The 21,329-nt window shown below is 36.1% G+C and overlaps 1 protein-coding gene across 1 annotated transcript in view; it reads left to right on the top strand.

Annotated features, from left to right (window-relative positions):
• Window positions 1-897: 897 nt before the first annotated feature.
• The window catches only part of EYS (eyes shut homolog), a 430,665-nt gene continuing 410,233 nt past the window's right edge, over window positions 898-21,329 (top strand). The window contains exon 1 of the mRNA XM_074190004.1: window positions 898-1,072. The gene's annotated coding sequence lies outside the window, so the exon portion shown is untranslated. The remainder of the gene's footprint in view (window positions 1,073-21,329) is intronic.

Genomic DNA, 21,329 nt, shown 5'->3' with positions numbered 1-21,329 from the left:
TGCCAATCTACTTAACTCAAGTGTAATATTTTCTAAATTTAACCCGTGCAATTGAACTCTAATTGACTCCCATTCCATTTGAGTTTCATTGTATATAGCTTTGGTTAAACAATATTGATTAAACCTATAATCACATTGCAGTTTTTGTTTTCAACTGTTTTCAAATCTGTTATCTTGGAACATGTGTGACAAGTTTCCATGTAAGAAGAATGGCGGCATTGTATCAGTCCAGGTCAATGGAGGGGATGGAATGAAAGCCCATCTCCTCGTGTCAGTGTTGTCACTAGATGCAGATGTCAGAAACAAGGTTAGAAGAGTCATTAGCTTCAATATGTTCTTCATTCCTCTCCTCCTTTTGGATTTCACCTTTCCTCATTGTCCTCATCTCCTCCTCCTTTTTTCTGGTTTCCACCATTCGTGTGTGCCTTGCTGGAACCCACTGGTCTCCATTTCCTGTTGAGATACAAAGAAAACCTGGACCCCACATTAGTACTTTATATGGACCTGACCATGCCCCTTCAGGGTTTTTATACACTACATATTTAGGGGAACTTGAGGAACTAATAATGCCACCTGGGGTTTTTCCCAGGGCTACCCACAGGGTATGCTTCACTGTGACAAAATGTCACATTGCTGGTGACAAGTTAGTAGTAGGAGAAATCTGAAGAAAATTATATGTATTTGTATATATATATATATATATATATATATATATATATATATATATATAGCTTTATCCAATGCCCCTTGGCTTAATCTCTCCCTTCCCCTTTTTTTGTTTAGCAAGAATCGCCTTCAGAATGCGATTAGCATGTTCCACAATGGTCTGTCCAATGAGGTTATAAGGAATGCCTGTTACATGTCTAATTCTTAATTCTTTCATCCAATCATGTAATGCCAGCTATAAGTAGGCAGGGCCATTGTCAGTCTTAATCTCTAAGGGGGTCCCGGTTATGGAAAAACAATGATACAAATGGTTAGTCACGTGACAAACTTGCTCGCCTCCTTATATTGATGCCATCAAGAAATTAGAAAAGGTATCAATACAAACATGAATGGGCAAACCATTAAGGTATGTAACATCCATTTGTCATATTTCCTTAGGAGACAAACCACGGGGATTAGCCCCAGTAATAATGGAAGGGGTGAAGGGAACACAGAGAAGACACTGTTTAACAATTTGTCTAGCCTGTTCTTTGGTGATGTTGTACAGATGCCATAGTGAATGAGCAGAAAGATGGAGGGAAGAATAAGCCTTTTGGGCCCTCTCCAATGGGGAGTAAATAGAAGCACAAAAAAGGAAGTAAGTGATAAGACAGCATTAGCTAATCTATCACCTTCAAAGATGGGACCGAGTCCATTAGTATGTGACCGAACACGTAAAATATAAACAGGTTCTGTACGGTCATACAAAGCACCATGAGCTTGAAGGAGTAATGAGCCAATAGTAGACTTCTGATCTAGAATGATGGCATTTTCTATCCTATTCATCACTTGCAATGCATAGGAACTATCAGAGATAATATTAATGCTATAGGAGTATTGCTTAATGGCCTAAATTATTGCAAAAAGTTCATTCTTTTGTGTACTGTCATAATGAGTATGTAGCACAGTTACTGCCCTTGAATCCCCGTGTACAATAGCTGCTCTATGGTCTTTGGTAGCATCAGTAAAGATGTTAGGTCCTGGAACAGGTTGATGTCATAATATCTTCTTTGGTGGCACTGTCCAGGTTTCCCAGATGGTCTTTTTAATTAGAGATGAGGTACCAGAAGCTATATTCACCCATTGTGTAAGTATTGCCCATGTAAAATCCTGTTGTGTCAATTCATTGATTTCCTCCTTATGCAAGTCTACATATGCAATGGGAAGACAGCCAAAAACCATAGCAGTCCATTTAGCCACTTCGAGCAGTACTTTACCTGCCTTTTCAAGATATGGGATAATAACTTGCAATGTTCTGGTACCATATACTCATTCAAGAATCTTGTTAACTTTGTGTATAGCAACAAATGGTATTTCATTTTTTATTAAGGTTATGCTGTGAGCATAAGGATAAGATTTCTTTACATGCCTTTTGTGTTTCTGAGGTCCATTGACATGGGGATATCAAAGCAGAGTCACCTTTCAATAGTTCATATAAAGGTCTCATCAGGGTCGCAGGAATGGGGGTGCGAGCCCTAATCCATTGTATAGAACCAACCAATTTTTGGAAATCATTCAAGGTATTTATGTTTTGCCAATTTATCTGCAAAGGCCATTGAGTAACATGGGAAGCATTCACAATGAATCCAAGATAGGAAAAAGGGGGTTGTGTTTGAATTGTATTAGGGGCTACCAGCAGGCCTAGCTTTTTCAATTCTAAAATAACTGCTTTACTAATTTCTTGTAAAATTACCTGAGAAGAGTGTGCTACTAATATATCATCCATATAATGACAAATATATGCCTCCAGCCACCTTTTTCTAGGATTTTGTAATGCTTGAGCCACATACCATTGACACAAAGTAGGACTATTAGCCATTCCTTGCAGGAGAACCTTCCATTGGTATCTTTTTTTTTTTAGTTTTTGCAAGGCAAATGGGGTTAAGTGGCTTGCCCAAGGCCACACAGCTAGGTAATTATTAAGTGTCTGAGACCAGATTTGAACCCAGGTACTCCTGACTCCAAGGCCAGTGCTTTATCCACTATACCACCTAGCCGCCCCAAACGCCACCTAGCCACCCCCCATTGGTATCTTAACATGGGGGTATTGTTACTAAGCTGAAGTAAAGAGAAAGCAAATTTCTCTTTATCTTTGTCATTCAGGCGTATGATAAAGAAGCAGTCTTGTATGTCTATAATCCATATGGTATAACCTTCATGTATGGCATTAGGTGAAGGAAGGCCAGGCTGTAAAGCACCCATTGGTTCCAGTACTGCATTCACTGCTCTCAAATCAGTAAGCATTCTCCATTTACCTGATTTTTTCCATATTACAAATACAGGGGGAACTCCAGGGAGAAAAAGTAGGTACTATATTTCCCTTTTTCAACTGTTCTTCAACAAGACTATGTAATGCAAGAAGTTTTTCAGATGTCAGAGGCCACTGCTCCCTCCAGACAGGTTCAGTTATCTTACACAAGGGGAGGGCATGTCTTCCTCACTTAGACAGTGGCCCCTATTAAAAACTCATTGGTAAGTTGTAAATGCTTCATAATGTCCCTTCCCCATAAATTGACTGACAGGCCTGGTACTGTCAGGGGTTTCAACTTACCACCTCTGTCTTCAAACTTCCATTCGATCCATTTGACAGATTGTAAAGCATTTTGTGATCCTCCCACTCCATATACAAAGGTAGATGCTGGTTCAGTAGGCCATTCATGGGGCCACAAGGAAGAGGTAATGACAGTTTGGTCCACTCCAGTGTCCAATAGATCCTGGAAAGACCATCCATTGAATAAAATTATGGCATAAGGCTTTCCAGATTCAATAGTTTGACTAAGAGCTACAGTGGGTGATTCCTGCTATAATGACAAAGCTACTGCTACTGCAATAGGGAAACTGTTGTTAACATAAGTGGGTTCCTCATGAGGATTGGTGAATATTGTGAAAGAAGATTCCACTGGAAGAATACAGGGGTGGACTATACCAGGGGCGTAATTAGCATGACATAGAATCAAAGCATTCTGCTGTAATGGATCAATGGGAAGTTCCACTGTTGCATAAGAGGGTATTTTGTATTTTCCTAGGGTGTATATGGATTTAAAAGAGTTTTTTTGATTCATCAATTGTTTGTATTCATTCTCCAAGTTGTGTACTGGATATGCCTGTGGTCTGGATCTAGCCTGAGGATTTTGTTGGTAAGGGGGTCCACAAGGGACCCCTCACCCCATTTCCCTGCTTTTTCTGGGTCCTACCTTGTTTTGCATAATGGCCATTTTTTCCACATTTGAAACAGATAACAGTGGGGCATTCTTTGTTTACAGTCTTTTTTCATATGACCTGACTGCCCACATCCATAACATCTTTTTTCTTTTCCCCCTTTTTGTTTGTATGGCCCCTGCAAGTAATTCAGCATGATAAGTCTCAGAGTCTACATTTTCACATCGTGCTAGCATATCCTCCAATCCCGCATTCATTGATAGATCAACCATAGCCTTTTTTGCAATCATGATTGGTGTTTTCCCTCAACATCATTTTTAACAACCTTTTCTGAACCTTCCACTGGGCCCATACTTCTGGCCACTGCCCCTTGCATTCAGGCCAAAAAAAATCAGGAAAAATCTCTTTAGGGCCTTGTTTTATCTGGGTCATACTTTTTCTTTCTTCTTGTTCCCCAATTAATTTAGTCCATGCCCTTCTCACACAATCAGCCACCAAAGTATATTCAGCAGGGGCATATTGTAGTTGGGCGGTGGTGGTCTCATAATTTCCTGTCCCAGATAGTGCAGCATATGCCTGAGGAGCTCCTGCACTATGTCTCAATACCTCTTGTTTTGCCTGTTCTGCAAATTCAGCCTGCCATACCACCACCTGTCCTGGTGTTGAACATGCATGGGCTATATTTTTCCAGTCATTTGGACATAAAATGAATACTATGGACAATTGTTGAAGCTGTGCAGCAACATAAGGAGCCATTGGGCCATATTGACCTACTTTAGCTTTTAAATCTTTAATGTGTTTCCAAAGGTATGGCAATATGTTCTCTCCTAACTCCTCCTGGGGCTTGAGGATGAGGAGTTTCTATAACTAGGCATTTGACCCACCCAGCCACATCTTACCCATTTTCTCTGGCCATATCAATACTTTTTTCCAGTCCAGATTTTTCTTTAACCTCTTTCTTTTACTTTTTTTCTGTTTCAAGAGGCCAGGGCAAACATTCTTCCTCAAGCTTCTTTTTTGGGGGATCTTCTATCTGGCATTCTGACAAAGTTTGTTCTAAATCGGCTAAGTCCGGATACAACTTCCTGTATGAGGGTGCTTTAGAGGAGGGTGGCAGGTGCCATGACCCATCTTCTAAATCCCCTTCACCTCCTCCCAATGTCTTATGAACTGTCTTATCCAAGGGACGATCATTTATTTTATTTTCAGTTTAGCTAGCCCATATTTCCTTCTCCTCTGGTCTGAAACTAGGAATATTATTTCCCATCTTCTCCCCTGACAACATCAGCGAGGAATTCTCAGTGTCTTCCTGCAATTATTGCAGGGTCTTGGTCCTTTCCTGACCCTAATTCGGGTCCCTGTTCGGGCGCCACTTGTGAGGACTTTTTTTTTTCTCCAGGGGCAGCCAAGCCTTACCTTTCCCAGGACTTCGGTTCACATCTGGACATGACCAGCGTGTTCTACAAAGCGAATCACAGGCCAGAGGAGAAACAAACAGGCAGCTTTATTGTTCTAAATTCAATGATTACATTTCCAAATCCTCTATCTCTGTCCCTCCTGCTCCCTGAAATTATACTCTTGGCTATCAGCAAAAGCTACGTGAAATAGCAACAGTTTTCAATCAAGGAACAGCAAACAACTCGTGATTCAAGCATGCACCAATTACAAAAATGCTCATCACTACCCTGTTGCATGCCAGAAGGCAGAAAATGTTAGACCACCAAGAGGAAAACTGGAGCTCACTCCCTGAACCAAGAGCACACACTGGAGATGCCTACCTGCAGAACATGCTGTACTTCCCTGTCCCTGTGTTTCAAAACACAAGCACAGAGGTCATTCACATATCTCTCAGCAAGTCCCCAGGGTCTCATCGTTATTCAAGAGGAACTACACAGTCAGCTTCTAGTCTCCCAACAGACTATGTTGTTTGAGGCTCTTTTAGTTTCCTTATTGTAGCACCCAAAAATTACGATATCTGGGTTGAATTTTGTTCTTGGATTTATTCCTGATATTACAGCATCAAGGTCTTAGTTAAATCAAAATTGCCTAAGTAGACTGGTCACATGAACAACAAAACTGTGGATTAGCCATTTTCTCTAATTCCTGAGACTTCTCAAAACTCTTCAAAATAAATTATGTATCAAAGCTAAATCAACATCAGCAGTCTTTAAGGCTTAGAATGCTCAGAATCCAAAAGAAGATGGAAAAAAAATTCTGAACTATGCTTGCTGTATCTGAACTCATTCAGCACTTCTCCCCTACTTCCAGGGCTACTGGTAGTAAAGCTTTACAAACAGACCTAAAGATATGACACAACTCATATCCAAGTATACTCCTCTATTTGGACCCCACTCTCTTACCTTTTTCATGGAAATCCTGGCTCCTCCTTGCAGAACTTTTCTAGGACCTCAACAGTCAACTTTGTCACAGTCCTTCAGAAGATTTTGCTGCCTGCCAGTGATGGCAATGCAGGAGCACCAACATTGCAAATGCTGAACTGCTCAAGGTTCTGAATTGTTGGTGCTGGGCCAGTTGGACCAGTTTGGTCAGAGAACTGTGGAGCAGGAATGGGTCAGGGTTCTATGATTTGGGGGGTATTATGCAGCACTTCACTGACCCCAAGGGAAAGAGCATTGCATCTATTTTGAGGTAATTCCAACTACCCAAAAGTCAATTGGGGCAGAAACCTAGACTGGTGAATCATCAGTTGCCCACTGTATAAGAAAGCTGGAGTAGTTTGAAATCTAACCCCCAAAGAAACCACCACAAGAGTGCAGGGAATCAGAAAGAGATTAAGAAGGGGAAAAAACTAATGAACTACTAAAGATTTCAGGAAGAAGTAAACTCAAAGACCTTGAACATAAACAGATAAATCAATAGAAAGAAATATGATCTACAAATCTAGTAAATGAGTTTAGATGCATAGGTACTGCAAAATAAATTTGAGGAAAATGTAGAATCACAACTTGCTATTACTGATTACATAGGTTAAAAAAAGCAGTGAAAATTATGAGAACAGAATTTATGTCCTAGATAACAAAAATAATGAACAGAATAGAAAAACAAATGTTCAGTGTCAAGATTCAAGAGTAAAATAGAGGGGGAATACAAATACAGAAGAATAAAGGATGATCTAGAAGAAAAGAAGCAAAAAGAAAATTAAAAGAAAATATGCTCAATATACAAGTAAAACATACTGCTCTCAAAAATAGTATGCACAGAAATAACCTAAAAATTATAGGTCTTCCAGAAGGACATAACAGTGCTGTCACTGGGATTTTTGTGATCACCAGATAGACATAGGAGTTTGGTGGCCACTGACAAGCAAAAGAATTTTCACACTTTCTGAGATGTTACAACTGCTCAGGATTTTATTATAGCAACTTATTACAGTTATACATGTTAAAACTCCTAGAAAAGCAGTAACCACTTTAAGAATAGGTTAGGTGAAGTTTGAGTGAGAGGGAGAGAGGAGATAGAGGGAGAAAAACAGCCCCAGCCATGTGGCATGGGGGCCCATGGTGAACCACCAGGGCCTAACATGGGAACACATGGCCTAGGAAGGAAAGAGTGAGATGCAGAAATCTTGCAGGACCAGAAGATAGAATAAAGAAGAAGAGGAAGAGCCCAGAAGAGCCAGAGCTTCCTGTTAAATACCCTTCTGTGGTAGGCTGGGCAAGGGGTGGCCCTTGGGGAGTAGTCTTGCACCTTGGGCCAGGTATCTTCCAATGACAAACTATGTACTGGTCCTTCTTGTCCCTAGGTGCACTACCTCTAAGTTCAACATGTCATTTCTGGTCCTGCCAGCATCTGTAGGAAGTTGAAATGAAGGGGAAATCCCTCCCCACTGTACATGACAGGAACCAGGTAGAGGGTTAAAGACTGGGATTTGGAAATGAGGAGACAGGATACAAATTTTACATTATGCAATGAGACAAATAGAAGTCAATTTACATCTCAAGAACAAAGATCCTTCACCCATTTAACATCCTTTAAGATTTAACAGCCTTTAAGATTACAGAATTTATTTCTGCTACATCCATAATTCTCTACATCATTAGGACAAAAGAAATCTTAATATAATGAAGAAAATGATAGACAAGAACTGCCCAGAACTTCAGAACTTAAAAAATGAAATTCCAAATGAAATAATATAATAATAATCTGGGGGGAAATGAGCCTGGAAATTTCAAGACACAGAGTAGTTAAATTCAGCAATTCAATTTTAAAATAACAAATCCTGAAAGCCATAAGGAGTAAGATCTTCAAATACAAAAAAAAAGACATTCAAATAATGCAATACTATTCTGTCCCCACTAGAATGCAATAATATGATAAGAAGAGTGATAGATTTCAGGATGCAGTCCAAGGTGGATCTGCCCTGCAAATGTGGGCTTAACCTACTAGACAAAAGATGAATATTCACCAATAAAGAAGAGATTGAAACATTTTAAAAAGAAAATCAGAACAGAAGGGATCATTCACCCCTCTAAACCCCCCTAAATAACAGAACTTCAGGAGAAGTGAATAAATACAGCAAGAAAGGATAGCAACAACAATGTAAGAATAGAGAGGACTGTTAAGAAATATTTTTTTTTAGTTTTTGCAAAGCAATGGGGTTAAGTGGCTTGCCCAAGACCACACAGCTAGGTAATTATTAAGTGTCTGAGGTCAGATTTGAACTCACGTACTCCTGACTCCGGGACCAGTGCTCTATCCACTACACCACCTAGCCACCCAAAGAAATATCTTTCTGTGTGTACAGGAGACCAGAATGGATGTGGAAATCTAGTAGAGATAACAATGAAGATGCAAATAGGATATATTATGGCAAAAACATTCATAGAGATAAATCAGAGCTTCTTTTGAGGGACTCTTACAACATGGAAGACAAGAAAAGGGAAGGAATAGAACAGAAGGATAGAAAAGAATGAGTGGGGCACTAGGGTCCAATCAAGAGCTAGCAATGAAAGGAGGTTAAAACTTCTGTAGTCTCAGAAAGTGAAGATCCTACAGAGAAAGGGATGAAACAAAGAAAAGATTTTAAAGTGAAGAGGGTGGGGAGGGGAGGAATGACACTGATGAATGTTTCAATGGGTGAAGAAAGAGAGTCAAAGAAGGGAAATGAAGATGCTATACTGTTTGAGCCCTGGGGAATTTTGTGCTTGAAAAGTTTAATTAACCTGGGAATTGGGGAGGTAAGAGTCTTGAAACCCCTGTGGACAACTGACATTGGAGGAATGAGAGAGCTTTGACAAGGAGAAAAATTTACAGGCAAATATAAAAGAAAGAGAGGCTATAAATCAGTGGTGAACTGCATAATCAGGAACATAATAGGGGAAGGGTTCTACCATGGAACATTGTCCCCCTGACACCTGCATTAATTGTTCTGGAAGTGAAGCACAGTGGAAAGAGAATCTATGGAGTGAGCCCTACAAAGCCCTACCAGATAGCAACTAGAGGAGAGATCCTAGAATGGACACTTTGGAATATTTGGCTATTAAAACAATACAGAGAAGAGAGGTCATATAATTATAGGGATTTTGAATCAGAGGATGAGGGTCTAGAGTAAATAGAGAAAATGAATAATGAAGTGAGTAAAGAAAAGGGTACAAAAAAAGAAATTTAAAAACTAATTCATCAGAATGGGTGACAAAAAAAGAGGAAAGGAGACTATTTCTTAGGAAGAAACAGAGTAAAGAATTATATACCCAAATAAAGGTAGTAAAAAAAAGGAACTACTAAATACTCTAAATGTAGAGCTAGTGGGAAGAGGTGCACTGTTAAAAAAAAAAAAAAGATTAAAGTAACTGAAAGAACATAATACTATGCTTCCAGTCAAAGAGTAACATGGAACTGAAAAACTTTTTACAAAGACAACATAAATGATTATAGGATAAGGGAAGTTGCTAGATGGGAAAAAGACTGTATCATATTTCTGTTAAGGGTTTGATAATCCAAGGTATATAAACTATATACATATCCATAAAGATACATATATATATATATATATATAATATATATATAACCATTTGCCAATAGATAAATGGTCAAAGGATACAAACAAATATTTCTCTAATAATCATAACCACATTAAAAAATGCTCCACAGTACTAATAGAGAGAAATGAAAATTAAAACAATCCTAAGACTTCATCTCACACTCTCACACACACTGGCAGATATGACCAAAAAATTTTAACAGTCATTGTGGGAAAGGTTATGGAAAGAAAAGCATACTACAATATTTTTGGTAAAGCTATGAAATGGTATAACCATTTTAGAAAGCAAATTCAAATTACACAAATAAAATAATAAAATTTCTTTACCTTTGAACTAGAGGTTCCATTTCTGGACATATACCCCAAAGGGAGCTATAGATAAAGAAAAAAGGTCCCCATGTACTCCAGAATATTTGTAGCAACACTTTTTGCAATGCCTAAGAATTGGAAACAAAGTAGATATCCATTAGTTGGGGGATCGCTAAACAATTTATAAATCATGGATGTAATGGAATATTATTTTGCTACAAGAAATGCTATATGGGATAAATGCAGAGAAGTATGGAAAGATCTATATGTAGTGATGCAGAGTGGATTGAGCAGAGCCAAGAAAGCAATATATACAAAGACCACAACATAAATAAAAAGAGTATACAACAAAAAAATAAAAAGTAAATGCAATAAAACAATAAAGATCACACATTGCTCAAATGAAGAGGTATAAGAAGACACCTCCAATTAACACCTTCATAAAAGTAGAAGGTTCACAGATTACATACTGTACATGTTTTTAAACTTTTTCATTATATTTATCATTTATGCTTAAGGATTTTTTTTCTCCTCTCCAAAAATTAATATTCGTCATTTGGAATGGCTCTCTGGGAGAAGACATAGGGATCCATGAGATACTATGGTGATGAAAGAAATTGAAAATGTCAATTAAAAATTTATTTTTTTAAGAATCAGCATTGTCTCAATCACATATTTCCTCATCATTTCTAGTTTCTTTTTATTTGTTATTTATTTTTATCTGTTTACTTTTATTTTATTTAACAAATCTTGATTATAGACAGATGAGTCAGAAATGATTCTGAAATCATTAATTGGTCATTTCCTTAGTTTTAGGATATATCAGTTTCATTTCTTTTAATGATATTTGACGCTTTCCATATCTGTAGCCTCCAAACTTCTTATTGAAGAAACTATTCATGTCAGGTTCTTGCATCGTCTCCAAGCCCTTCTTCTTTTTTTTTTTTACTCTCTAGAGAGATTTTCCACAAAAGTTTCTTCCATTTTCCTTTATATTCACATTTTTATTAATGATACAGTGTTTAAATGTATGCAGTGATTTAATTTGAATATACTTTATATTGTTTATAGTATTTCAATAAAATATTGTCCCCAAAAGTTAAAGCTATGTTCACTCTGATCCCTTTGGAAATAATTTATTATGAACACAGCATTAACAGATAACCATGAAATGGTGTTTTGTGGCATTCATTGTATATCCTTCAGTTAATTTGTTTCATTATCCCATTTAGAAGTATTTTTAAACCCACTAGTATGAATATATTGAAATACTCTCAAGATGTCTGATCTTTTAAATAAAGTATTTTATTTTTCATTAGTCCAAACAAGCACATACTTAATAAATCTTTTTGCCTTATATTTATTGAAGCATAGAAATAACTCTCATTAGATACATTGAAATACTTCTAATCTGTCCCTGATTTCTCATTCTTACAGCTGCTAAAATAATTTTTGTAATGCACAGTTCTGATCTACTCCCAGGCTTATAGACTTTCAGTCTCCTTATTGCCTTTGGGATTTGTTGTTTTGTGGTTTTTTACAATCCTTCCTTAGGCTGGCATTTAAAATCTCCAAAATTGGGTTTCAAACTACTTTCCCAGACTTATTTCACTAGGCAAATTTTATGTCTCAGTTAAAGTGATCTACTTAATGATTTTCCCAAAATCACCATTTCCTCTGCCATCTTCATAAAATCAGACAAGCAAATGCCTATCTTTCTTTCTACAGTATAACTCTTTTATTCTTCATTATCTTTCAAGGCTCAGTTAAGATGCCACTTCCTCAATGAAAACGTTGTTGCTACCGTGACTTTTTAGTATTCCCTACTTCTTCACATTTTCTTGCATTTATATATATGTGTGTGTGTGTGTGTGTGTGTGTGTGTGTGTGTGTGTATGTATGATCGGTGCATGTCCCCAATGGAGTTGTAAAGCACTTTGAAGGCAGGCACCATTTTATTTTTCTCTTTGGATTCACACTTTGCACACAAATGGCAAAAAAGAGAAGACTAAGAAGTATTGGTCAACTGAACTGAATTTGCAGCAATATTTTACATCTCCTTCCCAAATTCTTCTTGCAGATTTGTAGACAATTCCATGACATTTTTGTTTTTCACTTTATAATGTTTTAGCATTTTAGTACTCAGCAGAAATTTTCAATTCATATCCACATCTTAAAATAATCAAATGTCCCAGAAAACTTTTAAAGATTATAACATTAAAGATTTAGAGCTGGAAGATGATCTTAGAGACCATCAAGGCATATAATTTATTTTACAAAAAAAGAAACTGAGGCCCAGAGAGGTTAAGTGACTTTCTCTGGATCACATAGCTGGTACATGTCTGAGGCAAAAATTGAACTCAAATACCCAACAACATATACATTAAGCAATAAATATTATTTTTCTACATTGTATTTTACTTCCCAAAATTGATTTATTTGATTTTTTAAAATTTGATGTTACATGAGAAAATATTAGTTATAATGATTCTTGAAGTTAGGGAGGATTTAAACCCTACCACAGATACTTCTTAAACGTAAATCACTGGACAAATCACTGACCCCATCTAAGTCTCAGTTTCCTCAATTGTAAAATGAAAAGGTTAGCCAATGATCTGTGAAGTCCTTTCTGGTTCTAAATCCATGACCCTCTGATCCTGTACATCTTTTTTTTTTCAGGGGTAAATTGACTCAATAAAAATTACTTTAATAGACATTTAAATTCCTACACAATCAGATTTCTTCATACTTTTTCAAGGCTTTTTACGCATCATTCCCCTCCATGTACTCAATGTTTAGTCAAATTAGCTTACTCTCCTCCTGTATGACATTCCATCTCACACCTTCATGCCTTTGTACTGGCTGCTCCTCCTTCCTGGAATGCCCTTTCTTCTCACTTTCACTTTTTACAATTCCTTGCTCCAATCAAAGCTTGACTCAAATACCACCTCATATATGCAACTTATTCTGAGCCTCCCAAATGCAAGTGTCATACTTTCCTCATCCCCACTAAAAACATTGCCTTTGATTTGTATATATTTAAATGTTATTTTTCCCCCCAGTAGAAAAATAGCTTCTAGAGGGCAGGAAGGTCTCTCTCTCTCTCTCTCTCTCTCTCTCTCTCTCTCTCTCTCTCTCTCTCTCTCTCTCTCTCTCTCTCTCTCTCATATACATATATATATATATATATATATATATATATATATATATATATATACCCAATGCCTCACATGGTGCCAGACACACATAATAGGTATTTAACTTGGGGGAGGGGAGGAGGAGGGAGAGGGTTTTGCTAGCTATATGCAGGATTGCTTTTTGAAGTTAAAGTCCTTTTCTTTCCACTATTACTTTTTTGTTTGTTTTTTTTTTGGTAAGGCAATGGGGTTAAGTGACTTGCCCAAGGTCACACATCTAGGTAATAAGGGTTTGAGGTCAAATTTGAACTCAGGTCCCCCTGACTCCCAGCTGGTGCTCTATTCATTATGCCACCTAGCTGCCCCCCCCTTCTTTATTGCTCGTATTGAAAATGTGGATCTATAGCATTTTGTCTTTTTTGGTAATAATGTTCTATCACATGCTACCTTCACCTAATTCTTAATGTTGACTCCCACAACTCTTCTCTTCTACTTAATCTTCTTACCCCAATTTGGGCATTATTCTAGTTCTTCACTTCTCTGCTTAATCAGACACAAACTTTCTCACTAGAGCATAGTTGACAGATTTCTTTCCCCCCCCCAAGTCTTACTTCCAGGCTCCTCATCTCTTTTTTATTGTCTTCCCTCTAGCATTTCTCAAAGAATACTAGAAACAAAAAAATTATTGGCCATTCTAAGAAAACTAAAATCTTTTGCCTAAGGTGCATCTCAGGATGATTTATGTCATGACGATTTTAATGATTGGTTTAGCAAAGTATTCTGTTCCCATTCCCAATATAGTCTTCAAAATCGTTTTAAGCTAGCTGTATTCCTCAAAGAGACAGAGGATATTCTTAGTATTCCAAATCAAAATTGATATTAATTCTTTCTCCATTCTAAATGCAGTGTTCTATTTTATATCTTCATATCTCAACAAACTGAACCAAGCCAAGGAAAATGTTAACTACAAATCATCTACATGGTAACATACTCTCATAAGATTTGTTTCATTCTTAAGAGCATATTACAGTAAAAAGTTCTTTTGTTGGCATGGAGAAATGGATCACTCTGTTGGCACCATTAGAAACAAATAACTAATTAAAAGAATGTTAACTATGAAGTAATTAAGTATCCATGAATAGATTTGAATTCATGTATTATTGACTCCAGACCCAATGCCCACTTGAAATGCCATGTTTCTTCTTTCAATGTTAACTGCATGATTTCCCATTTCCTCTTATCCTTTGATACTTTAATATTACCAAAACTATGTAAATGAGTCTGACTCTTAAGAAAATGCTAACTTTTTTTTCAAATTCTTGCAGTTATCATGACTGTTTTGAATGAAGATATTTCTTTCTTGTTCAAAGTGCCACATAATTTCTAAAAGACAATGGTATTGGAGTTTTATGCAATGGTATTATATGCTCCCTGAAATAACTTCAGTTTGTCACTTTCTTCCTAAAATCTGATCCCCAGGATTAAAAATAATATTCCATATGTGGCTTAATCAGTATATAGTATAACAGATCTGTCACTTGCCTTATTCTGAAAGTTATTGCCACTGTTGATATATACTAAGATTCTGCCAGCTTTTTGACTGTCATATAACATTGTTAAATTATATTAATCTTGTAGTCCTTATATTTTTCATATGTTTTATTACATAAACAACTTTTAAGCCATATTTAATTCATCCTATATTTTTCAGTTCACTTTTAAATGTTTTATTGATAAATTTTGTCTTTTGTCCATGTATCCTTATTGAATTTAAAGGTATCCTTAATGAATTTAAATTTATAAATTTATTAAATTCATTTCATTATTATAAGCCTGTTGAGATATTTTTGCAAATCTATCATCCAACATGTTAGATATCATTTCCAAATTTTGAATTATCTGTGAATGTATTCATCCAAATAATTGTTTAAAAAAACATGTTGAATATGTAAGGACAAAGAAAAATCCTAAGAATCTTTCCATTATGATGTTGCATTTCTTATGAGAGCCAATCACTCAACTAAATCTACTGGTTGTGCAACAATGTAAAGCAATATTTCTCCACCTTGCCTGTAAGTATGCTACGAAAGACCATCCCATATCTCATTAAAATGTACTCTGTGATACATTTTTTCATTGTTGTTTAGTCATTTTTCAGTCAAGTCCAAACCCTGTGACCCTTTTTGGGGCTATTTTTGACAAAGGTACTATAAAGGCTTGTGAATTTTTTCTCCAGTTCATTTTATAGGTGAGAAAACTGAGGCAAACGGGGTTTTAAATAACTTGCCCAGAATCACACAGCTGTTAGTGGCTGAGGTCAGATTTCAATACATGAAGAGGAGTCTTTCTGACTCCAGTTCCAGCAGTCTAGCCACTGTGCCACCTATTAGCTAGCAATCCTTTCCAAAACAAAAGGAAAGAAGTAACTGTGTCCCAGATGCTATGAGAAGATTCAATAAATAAAATGTACAATTATACTTCTTGTGTCTCAAATAATACCATTGCAAGCTATAAGCAATATTTGAAACATATTTATCTCTACAATTAACAAAGTATATTTCTTTCATTCCTATTAGCCCTCCACACTTTTAAAGATGAGAAGCATGAAGCTCATAGAATTGAAATGCTTTCAATAAAGTTAAGCCTGATTTCAATTTATGGGAAAAGGCCAAAAGAGGAGCAAGGATTACTAGAGGTAGCTAGTATGGGTTCATCAACAACAAATATTTATTAAATGTTATTTACCAGATTCTAGTTTAGGTAGTAGAGATGCAAAGATAAAAGTCAAAAAATTCTAAGAGAAAAGATCAGAGATCTGAAGTTGGAAAGGACCTCAGGGACTGTAAAGGAGAGAGGGAGAGAGAATAGATATTAAGGTAATAAAGCTGAATGGAACTAGCAGGGAGAATGATCAGGAAAGAGCTTAGGTAGGATGTGACCAATTGAAATGATGGTGACAGGTGCTTGTAATATGCTTCATCTTTATTTTAAAGCAGAAGCAGGTAATCTTAGGGCTCAGTGTTAATAAAGTGGAAGTTTAGAATCCAGACCGGAGGAAGTAGAAATTTGAGGAATGTAGAAAAAGATCTAATATTAGAAGGTGAAAAAGTAATAGTTATAGTATTAGTAAAGATAAGGGGTTTTAGAGATTGTATATAAAACAAACTTAAAGAGTGTGATTAGTGAATCACTTTCTTGTAATAGTAACTGAAATCAATTCAAGTGGGAGAGCAACTTCTAAAATGACTTTTACAAGTCCCAAGATGAGAATTTGAGTAGTTGGACCTGTGAGATAGAGAATGGATGTTGGCAGGGACTTGTGATTTGGACCTTGGCTTCCCATCACCATACACACTCCCTGATGGGCTAACTAGAGAGTAATGTTAATATATATATATATATATATATATATATATATATATATATATATATATATATATATATATATATATATGAAACCTTCATTTTTGATTTCTCAGAGTGACCCAGAATCATATTTTAGCTCCTCCTAATACTGCTTTGAGAAGAAATTGCCTGGGGGGATTGAGGGTGTGTGAAGTGACTTAGGAACAAATATATTGTGATTGTAGCAAGATAGCTTACCTTTAAAAGTATATCATAATCAATATCAAAGGAGGGGAGGTAGGGAAAGAATTTGGAACTCAAAAATTTTAGGAATCAAATGGTAAAAATCTGTTTACATATAATTGAGAAAAATAAAATTAATGTTAAAATAAAAAAGCATATCATTATTACTAAAAGATGTTTATTGAACAGTTCTACTATTTTGATTGGAGTTTATAGATCAAGATAATTGATAGAAATAAAAACCCTTCAGAATCCTTAAACAATTTTTTCAGACCTATATGAACCAAGCTATTTAACAACAGCAAGCCAAAATTAATGTTAATTAACAATTTTACATTTATTTCACGGAAACAGTAGTTAAATTTTATGATTTGCCAACTTGGATTTTTGAAAGACTATATATTAAATTTATAGGACATTGAAGATTTTTTTATAATCAATGTGCATAATGTATTTCTGTCCATTGTGAAGGTACTTGAGCATAATTCTACCATTTTAAATTAATATAGAGTTTTATAGTTGTGTCTCTGATTTTATGTTGTATTGTTGGTCATATCTATGATTAATTTGCTGCTAGTCCTTTGTTAAGAAATAATCTTCAATTATAACCTTTTCCCTATGACAATAACATGATCTTATTGTAGTAAGATTCCCAAGAAATTAGTGTAATGAAAGAATGAGGATTTTCTGTATTTAAAGATAAATAGAAGTAAATATATATATATATATATATATATATATATATATATGTCCATTAAATAACAAAGAAATCAGTAAAATTTTGCAACAAGTGTGTCATATCAGACAGGAAAATTGAGAAGCATAACATACTTGGCTATGAGCTCAAAGTCAAGAAATTCTAAGACAAAAGATCAGAGATCTGAAGTTGGAAAGGACCTCAGGGACTATAAGTAATAAATGAGCATCTTGAGGGGCATCTAGATGGCACAGTGGAAAGAGCAGGAGGACTGGAATTCAAATCCATTTTCAGACACTTAATAATTACCTAGCTGTGTGACCTTGGGCAAGTCACTTAACCCCACTGCCTTGCAAACAAAAAAGGAAGAAGAAATGAGTAACTTACCAAGAACTCATGATCACCATTAGTGAAGCAAAGAGGAACATTTATTGAAACATTCAGTATCCAAAACAAAAATGGATACACCCGGGACACAAAATCATAACCTTTTATCTCCTGTCTAGAAACACAAGTTCTTGCCATGTCCTCAATTGGCTGAATATTGCACAGCTCAAAGTGCTATCCAAAGTATGCAATTCTCCCCCTCATGGGTCCCAGTTTCTTATCAAGTCTCCCCTTCCCCCACAATTTGGTAACCAGACTCTTGAGAAGTATAACACAGTTATGTAATCTGACACTTAGACTGGTACCAGTTTATTCACTAATTCATTCAACATTCTAATTCTAAGTCTCTTGCTTTCCTGTTGCATGTGTATCTACTTCTTTATAGAGGGATTCCTTTTGTTCATCAGATTTAAATTAACTTGCTTTGAAGAAAGCCTAGTTTCCTCACAATATGGTCTCTGATTCTACATCAATCCACTCTACAGTTTTTTTTTCCTTTATCCTCCCTAGCTGCTACTCTGTAAGACATAGACTCCTTTCCTGACTTTCCCATAACTAATGTAGAAATGAAAACGAATCACTTACACTGTACAATCCAACTCCCTCATTTCATAGATAAGGAAACTGAGACTTAGGAAGGATAAGTTTTGAGAAAACTAAGTGATGCAGTAGATAGAAACCAAGTTTGTAGTCATGAAAACCTGCGTTCTCATTCACTTGCAAACTGTGTGACCATTTAATAAGTCATTTAACCCCTGTTTGCCCCAGTTTCCCCTAGCTATAAAATGAGGATAAATAACATGTTGTGAAGAATCAAGATATTTGTAAAGCATTCAACAAATAGGAGGTACTATAAATATGCTTATCCCCTTCCTCTTCCCCAAAAGCCAACATAAAAACAGAAAGGGAAGATGGGAACAACCAAAAAAACCATCAGTGAGATATATGATGCACTAAATATTTCTGACCCCCCCCCGGAAAGTGTGACCACCATGATTCTCACTGTTTAAAGATTCTCACTGACTAAACTTTATAGTCAAGCTGCAGCATGAATATAGCATAACTGAGACCTCAATCTCTTGGGTTGCTGTCCCTTTTCCTCTCTAATCTTTCTAACTTTGCACACTTCTTGCCAAGGACTTAAAAGTGCAGAGTACCGGAATTGAATTGAGCAGGCCTGGATTTGAATCCTGGTTCTCTGTCACTTACTACCTATGTGACTGGACAAATCAATTAATCTTTCATCTCCATAACAGATGCTGTGTATATTGGTTTCATCAAATTGAAAGGATTATGCTAGGTAATCACTGAATCAGGTCTCAGTCTTGGATTTTGTGAAATTAATTTCATTGTCAACATTGTACAATGGAAAGAACTTTGAATTTGAAGTCAGAAGACCTGGGCTTAAATCTTAGGTCTAGTACCTATAACCTGTGTGACAGTGGGCCAATCCCTGCTCCACATTTCTAGGTCTCCAGTTTGTTTTGCAAGCAAAATTAGTGTTGACTATTTTTTTAACATTTGTTTCAAGTTAATGTACAAATTTATAATATTGCCAACCTGGACATTGCATACTTCAAACTTGAAACCTATAAAATTAAGGATGGGGCTAGGTAATCTTTATGATCCTTTATAGTTTAAAATCTATGACTCTATGAACTATGACAGTGATTGATACAGATGTTACTTTATAACTCTTTAATTTAACTACAGAAGCTGATAAAAATAGAAGAATTTTGTTTCCCATATTATAAAAGATCTTTTATAATTTTATTTAATTAATTTTTCCTCATTTTACTATACCACTAATTTGTTGGTCATGTCTGAGTCTTTGTGACTACATTTAGTATTTTCTTGGCAAATATAATAGTGTGGTTTACCCTTTTTTTTCCCTCCAGTTCATTTTACAGATGAGAAGATAGAAGCAAATGGAGATTAAATGGTGTCACTCAGAGTCCTGAGTTGAGGCTGACTACTTATATAGAGTGAGGGAAGAAAAAGATTCATAGCTCCTTACCATATTGATATGCTTTATCAGTGAAAATTTAAAAGTGAGTCAGTTGAGCATTAAAGACCTATCATGATCCAGATGCTAAGTACTAGGGATACAAATAAAGGCAAAAGATAGTCCCTAATCTCATAAAGCTCAGAGTCTAATGATGGAGATGATATCCAAATCATGTATAAACAAGATACATGCAGTATCAATAGAAAATAATCAAGAGAGTAAAGACACTAGAATTAGGGAGGATAGGGAAAGGTATTTTGGGAGAACATAAGACTTCAACTAGGATTTGAAGCCAAGAAAATCAGGAGGCAAAAATCAGAAGGGAGGAAATCCTAGGCATGGAGAGGGAGGATTACCCTATAGTCATGAGATGAGTAATTTATGGGAGAAACAAACAGGATATCGAGTCACTGGATCACAGAATGGGGTCCTGGTTTAAGAAGACTGAAAAGTTAAAAAGAGACTGGGTTTCTAAAGGCTTTGAATGCTAGAGTATTTTATATTTGATTCTGGATGTACTTAATAAGCTACTAGTTTAGTGAATGGGGGTGGGAAGTGCTGACATGGCTAGACCTATGCTTTAGGCAGTTTGTTTTTGCAGTTGAATAGAGAATGGAGTAGACCTACCTCGCCCCAAGAGGCCAGGAATAGGGACCTTGTACTATGGTTGTAGGAGTGTCAAAAGTGAGAATGGGTGGTGTACTTGAGAGATGTCATACAAGAGAAATCATCAAGATTTAACAACATATTGGATATGTGAGGTGAGAGAGAGGAATTGAGGGTGACTTCTAGATTGGGAGTCTTAAGAGAGTGAAGTTAGGAAGAGAAGGCAGTTTGAGGAGGAAGATAATGAGTTCAGTTTTGAACTCCTTGTTGTTTTCTTTAGTATCATTATTTGTCCACCTTTAACTCATGAACAGAAAATGAAAATTTTCTAATTTAGTTTTAAAAAAGAGACTAGAGCAGCAGCCTCTCCAACAAATACAAAAATGCTTATAAAGCATTCATAATGTCATTTCAGAACCATGTGCTAGCTTTTTTTGTGTTAGCTTATTTTTGGTTTCTAACTGGAGTCTATTTTATATTCCCAATTTCAAGAACAAAAGCACAGACTTGAGTAACTTTGATGATGGCCTTATCTTGCAAGATATTTAATAAATATTTCTATGTTAAAAAAAACTAATTCCTTTTTTTTCTTCATAAATGCCAGAGGAATGATTTGGACTGTGTTCAAACAACACAGCCTGAAGAGGCTTCTGGAAACAGCAGGGAAGTACTTTGCCTAACCCCAATTAGCCTTGTTTTCCATATTCAGGGCAGCACTATTTTCTAACAAAT

The sequence above is a fragment of the Macrotis lagotis genome, chromosome 5 (genome assembly GCF_037893015.1).
Source record: "Macrotis lagotis isolate mMagLag1 chromosome 5, bilby.v1.9.chrom.fasta, whole genome shotgun sequence".
Lineage (NCBI taxonomy): Eukaryota > Metazoa > Chordata > Mammalia > Peramelemorphia > Peramelidae > Macrotis > Macrotis lagotis.
This window is presented reverse-complemented; position numbering and strand designations above follow the sequence as displayed.